Genomic DNA, 6,616 nt, shown 5'->3' with positions numbered 1-6,616 from the left:
TTACATGGCATACTTTGCAGCCGTGATTGAGTTAATCTTGGGTGAGGACATTATCTAGGTCTAAGGGGACGAGGGAGGCAGGAGAGTACGAGAAGACGTGAGGATGGGGCAGAGGGGAGAGACAGATTTGAAGATGGCACGTTTCTGGCTGAAGACAGAGGAAGGAGCCATGAGCCAAGGAATTGAGTGGCCTCTAGAAGCCGGAGAAAGCAAGGCCAGGGCTTCTCCCCTAGAGCCTCTGGCAGGAACACGATCCTGCCAGCACCTTGATTTTAGCCCACTGGACCCATATCAGACTTCTCCACAACTGTCAGACAATTAGTCTGGGTTGTCTTAAGTGTGTAAGTGTACGGTAAGCCATTAGGTGGGTGGTTATTTGCTACAGCAGCAGTTGGAAATTACACAGAAAAAGAAGAAATCAGAGAGAAAATGTGAAACAGCCTGAGTGTCCCCCACCCAGCCCCCCAACTGGGGCACCCCCCTGAACCCCCCAGATGCAGCCTGAGTCCTCCCACAGGCTGATCAGAGCCTGGGCACAATAATGTCTCCTTACCTGTAGCAGGGGGTCACTGAGCTGGGTTCCCATCTGCAGTGTGCGCAGCCCTGCCCAAGGGTTTTCTTTGCCCCCAGGATGTGTAGTTGGCCCCTTCACTTCTGTTGTTGACCACAGGTCTTTAGGGACTCCAAAGGCCTTATGCTGGTCCGGATAGATTGGATAGTGTGGAAATCCTAGTACAGGTTTTCAGTCCCTCCCCCTCTGTGGAAATGGGATGTAAGAAATAGCTCCTCCAGTGGAGAACCCACTTAGAATTCTCTGACGGGGGGCGGGGGGGGTGTGCCTGGAGGGCTCAGTCAGTTAAGTGTCCAACTCTTGTTTTATTTTTTTTAAGAATTTTATTTATTCATTTGAGACAGATGCAGAGAGAGAGAGAGAGAGAGAGCATGAGCAGGGGGAGAGGGAGAAGCAGACTCCCCACTGAGTCAGGAGCCCAACGTGGGGCTCGATCCCAGGACCCTGGGATCATGACCTGAGCCGAAGACAGATGCTTAACCATCTGAGCCACCCCGGCGCCCCCCAACTCTTGGTTTTGGCTCAGGTCATGATCTCATGGGTGGTGAAATCAGGCCCTGCATCAGGCTCTGCCCTCATCAGGGAGTCTGTTTGAGATTCTCTCTCTCCCTCTGCTTCTCTCTCCACTCTCTTTCTCTCTCTCTTAAATAAATATTTTTGAAAAAAGAATTCTCTGTCAGGCTAGGCAAATAGGGTGTACACTGCACCCGCATGGAGGCAACTGATTAGGTACAGAAAGATTTACGTACAAGAGACACTTTCCAATAATACTATGAACACTACATGTGGACAAGCCCTATATTAAGCATTTGGAACAGAAAAAGTTGATTTAAAGCCTTTCCCTGAATGAGCCAAAAATAATTGCCCAAGAGGCTTGGGATAAAGCCAATGAAAGCACAGAGCAAAGCCCACAAAAAACACATGAAGCCTAGACATACATTAGCTTTAAAATTTGTAGCTTACAGACCAATTGAAGTTGGTCCTCCTGTCCTGCACCGTATTTAGAAATAAACCAAAGAGGAGGTGATATACAGCCCCCCCAAGTGCAGGTCAAGAGGAGTGAAGAACTCCCAGTGGCTCAGGGCATAACCCTGGTACAGCTGATTCTTTATGTGGCAGATACATAGCAGACTTATTTACCCTGGAGGCTGCAGTGCAAGTTGTGGCCACAAGAAAGGGGGCCAGGTGGATTGAGTAGAACTCTGCCTATCAGAGTGCTGTGCTGGGCAGTGGGGATACACAGGTGCATGCAGGGTTCTGCATGAACACTGATGAACCCCACCATGTGAGCAGGAGGTAGGAAGTGAAGTGGCTACAAAGATAGAAGTAAGTAATTATAATCTCAAATATGGAAGAGTGACTCAAGGCCCCAGGGGACATACCTGGTGAGCAATTGGTGGTCTTGTCTTACTCAGCAGATGACTAAGCTAGAGTGTGCAGGTTGACAGAACTTTGAGTGTGGGTTGGGGAGGAGAAGGGTTGGTTAAACTGAAGAGGAGATTCGGAGGGATTGGGGAAGAATAGGGATGAAACCACTGCTATAGGGAAAAGAATCTTGGAGGAGGAACAGAAGAGTTTTAAAAGGATTTTACAAATTCATGTGATTTGCAATATAACATCCTTCTCCAGTGTTCAGTAAAATGAACATTATTCATCCATGCTTCTGGAATTTGTGGGAGAATTTTGGGGGCAAGGATATGCAAGTGTACCACTTAACATTCAATTTGGGCTGCATATAATGGAAATATCCAAAGTAACAGTGGCTTAAATGACATAATATGTATTCTTCTCTTATGTAAAGGAAGTCCATAAGCAGTCCAAAGCTGGTCCATGATGGCCCATGACAGGTCTATGACAATAAGTTCCAAGCACCTTGAAGTTTTATGCTTCACTATCCAAGCAATGGCTTCCATACTCAAGAACACCTTATTATCCAGAATAGCTGCTGGAGCTCCAGTCATCACGTAAGCTCTCCAGGCAGCTGGAACTAGGAAGTTGGGAAGGGCCAAAAAAGTGCACCAACTCTCTTAATAAAATTAGGATTCTATTATTAAGGAAGAAGAGAATGGCCATTGCAGACCAGCAGAGCGGTCTCTGATGGAGTGGAGTGGAGCAAAAGCAAGCATGGCTGTGAGTTACTAACCTAACAAAGCCGCAGTGAGGAGATACAGAGAGGTCTATGAACCACAGAGGCAAGTGGGGCAGATTCTGGCTGGGCAAGTGCTGAGGGGTTCCCAAGGAGCTCCTGCTGGAATCGAGTCTTAAGGCATGAACAAAAGTCTGCAGGCGAAAGAAGGGGCATCGCAACAGAGAAAACAGGACAACCACACTGTTCAGACTCGCACCCCTCAGGCTGTGATTCCTCCTGGGCACATTTCTGGAAGGGGAGACCCATCACTATAGCGCACCAGCTCCACAGCAGGGCTCTCAGAAGTGACCAGCAGCCCTCTCCGCCCAGCTCTGCAGGGTCCGGAGCCCTCGCTGCCTGCCCCCCATCCTCTCCTCACCTCCATCATTGCCGCTGCTCTTCCTCTGAAAAGGGGATAACTCCCATTTTCCACTCCCAGCCACATCTGGCAATTCTGCCCCCAAGTGATCATGGATTCGGACCAGCCTTCTCAGTGGAGCCCACAGACCCTGGCTACCAAAAGACTTTCGGTTCCAAAAATTAAGCTCTATGTGTATGAAATAACTCTTTGTTTTTTGTTTTTGAATTTTGGGGTTGTATTTTTCTGGTTTGGCATGAGGCACAGCAGCAATATCTCTGCCCTCTGATTCAGATGTAGTCTCGTGGCCCAAGCCCAGCTAGAAGGCAACTGTCTCCAGGAGAAGCCTGTCCAGGAAACTGAGAAGCCCGTCTACCCTGAGTTGCGTGATGGAAAAATACTGCATCTCTGCTTTCCGGTCTGCAATTCTTTTACTCTAGTAAAATACACATGACATAAAATTTACCCTTTGAACCACCTGGAGTGTATAGTTCATTGGCATTCAGTATACTCATAGTGTTGTACAACCCCGCTACCTAGTTCCAGAACTTTTTCATCACCCCCAAATAGAACCCCTACCCATTCAGCAGTCACTCCCCATCTCGCTACCCGCCCCCCACACCCACTGATGTGCTTTCTGTCCCCCTGGATTTGCCGACTCTGGACATGTCCCGTAAGAGGCATCTTTATGACACGCGGCCTTTGGTATCTGGCTTCTTTCACACAGCACATTTTCTTTTCTTTTTTTTTTTTTAAAGATTTTATTTATTTATTCATGAGAGACAGAGGGAGAGAGAGAGAGGGGGAGAGAGAGAGAGAGGGAGAGAGAGAGAAGCAGAGGGAGAGGCAGGCTCCCAAGGAGCAGGGAGCCCGATGCGGGACTCGATCCCAGGACTCTGGGATCATGACCTGAGCCGAAGGCAGACGCTTAACCATCTGAGCCACCCAGGTGCCCGACACAGCACATTTTCAAGGTTCATCCGAATGGTAGCGTGTGCCAGTGCCCCATTCCCTTTGATGGCCGAGCGACACTGCATTGTGTGGAGAGCCATCCGGTGTTTATCTGTCCACCTGCTGATGGACATTTTGGTTGTTTTCACCTCATGGCAATCATGAATCTCACTGTTATGAACACCCCTGTGCAAGTATTTGTTTGAACGTCTGTTTCCAATTCTTTTCAGTATGTACCCCAGAGTGGAATTGCCGGGGCATCTGGTCACTCTGTCTAAAGTGTTGAAGAGCTGCCAAACTGTTTTCCACAGCAGCTGCACGTCTGCATGCCCACCAGTGGCGTGTGAGTCGGGCCAGGGTTTCCGTATCCCTGCCAACACTTGTCAGTTTCCATTGTGTTTTATGATGGCCATCCTAGTGGCTGTAGAGTGGTGTCTCACTGCATGGCTTTTGTATTTGAAGGAGGCTTCACGACCCGGAGACTGAGTCGCGTGCTCCACCGGCTGAGCCAGCCGGGCGCCCCTCATTGTGGTTTTGACGTGCATTTCCTCATGGCCTGAGCTGTTGAGCATCTTCTGAGCTTGTTGGCCCTTTGTATGAGCAATTTTTAAAAGCTGCTATATCATCACATTCAAAAGACAACTGGAGAAGAATTAATTTGTGCCACTTTTCTTTTCTCCATTTTTTTCTAAAAGATAGGAAGTTAAGTCCTCTCATGTTGAGGACTTTTTCATCACATCAAATACATATTTATTGTAACCATGAAGGAATGATCAGAGAATGACCTCCACTGAGAAATAGTCAATTTTGCAATAACCCCGGACACTTTATTACACAAACAATTGACTACACATTTTCTCAATTTCCAGAAAATGAGTGGAAAGGGTTGCTTCTACCTGCATGTTTTCCAGCCTTGTTCTGTGTAGTACCTTCCCCTCCAAGAGAGGAGTCAGGAAACCTGTAAACCTATAATTAGCGTGCATGGAAGTTGTCACTCTCATTCTAGAAATGCCACCGTCATTTTCCCTGTGGTGGCTCATGATATCCATGCATGTTGTCTGTTTTCCAAGGCAGGCAATAAATACACAATTTTATCTTAAAAACTGAGCAGATCAAGAAGATAAATAGACTGCTTAGGTTTACAAAGCACAGACATCTGCTCATGCTGAAGAGTGAGAGCGAAAAATGAAACCAAGCGATGGAGAGATTGCAGACAGCACCTGAGCTCCAGGGTGCCGACCCCTCATCCCTGCGTACGTCAGTGTTATAAACACGACGTTCTCTCTTGCTATCTAGGACCGCTTTGTTTTGAACACTATGGAAGGGATATCAGTAACAAGAATGTTCTTGCACCATGAAGACCACGAAGTTTCTACCTTGGGATCAGATACTATCTGCACGCTCCTGCTCAGTGCCTAGCGCAGCCATGAGAAGGCCAGGCCCCAACCAGACCACGTGCAGGGGCTAAGGGCCATGCTCAGACCAGGTGCCAGACCGCAAGGGAAGGAATCAGCTTGGAAGTGGGTTCCTTCCTGCCTCACAGGAGGGGGGCAGTTCAGTGCCTGCTATGGCCTTTCCAGACCATAACGCACAGAGTGTGAGCATAGAAAAATGTCTGGTTTTCATGCCACTGAGCTCAAGGAATTTTTTACACAGCAGTAGCAACTATGAGGGAAAATTGACATATTCATTAATATGTCTGTGAACACATGGTCTTTGTAGGTCTTTACACTCAAGTCTTCTTTAGGTCCTTAGAATTGTATCATTTTCTTCATAAAGGGTGTACACGTCTCTTACTAAATTTATTGCTAAGTATTTTGTTACTAGTTTTGCTATTATAAGCAACATCTCTACCAATTACATTTTGTAATCATTTGTTACTTCTTGCAAAATGGTTAAATTTTATATTAATTAAAATTAGTTCTTGATTGATACTTTTTATTCTTTAATTCTCTTGAGTTTTCTAAATCCTAAATTCTTTCCAGTTTCCTACATATACGATCATATAAATAAAAAAGAATGACAGTTTTATTCCTTTTTTCCAGTTTTTATAATTTTTATTTGTTCTTCTTACATTACTGCACTGGCTCCAACGCCTATTCAGTACCACACGGACTTCTTTCTGCCAGGCATTTGGCTCCCTATTCGCCTTCCTTTTTATTTGGTTCCTTTGTTTCTGCCTTTCCATTTTCTGTTGATTTATCGATTTTTCTTTACTTCCCATCTTTTTTCTCTCTTGGTTGAGAAGTTACAGTTTCTATTTCTATTTTAACATGCATTCTTAAAAAGCAGGTTCTTTTGAAAGCCCTGAGTGTTAATTCCTGATGTATCTGCCCCTCTGGGCTGGCTCCACCCTCCACAGAACTTTGCCCCCATTGTCCTGAATCAAGCTGTTCTGAAGGGCGAGGCCTCCGGAGAAGCTTCAGCCTTTTCCAGTCCAGGGGATTCTGGCTTCAGGGAGTTTTCCAACTCGTAATGCTAAAGGAGGCAAATAAGACCTTGCAGAGTTATGGTATACTGATTGATTATCTAATGCTGATTCCACTCAAATCACTGATGGCAGCTGCCTGTCCCTTTCTTGCTGCTTAAGTGGTCACAGCTTCTTCCA

This window comes from Callorhinus ursinus, unplaced genomic scaffold, assembly GCF_003265705.2.
Source record: "Callorhinus ursinus isolate GAN/ISIS: 27379988/994484 unplaced genomic scaffold, GSC_fseal_2.0 scaffold11, whole genome shotgun sequence".
Taxonomy (NCBI): Eukaryota; Metazoa; Chordata; class Mammalia; order Carnivora; family Otariidae; genus Callorhinus; species Callorhinus ursinus.
This window is presented reverse-complemented; position numbering follows the sequence as displayed.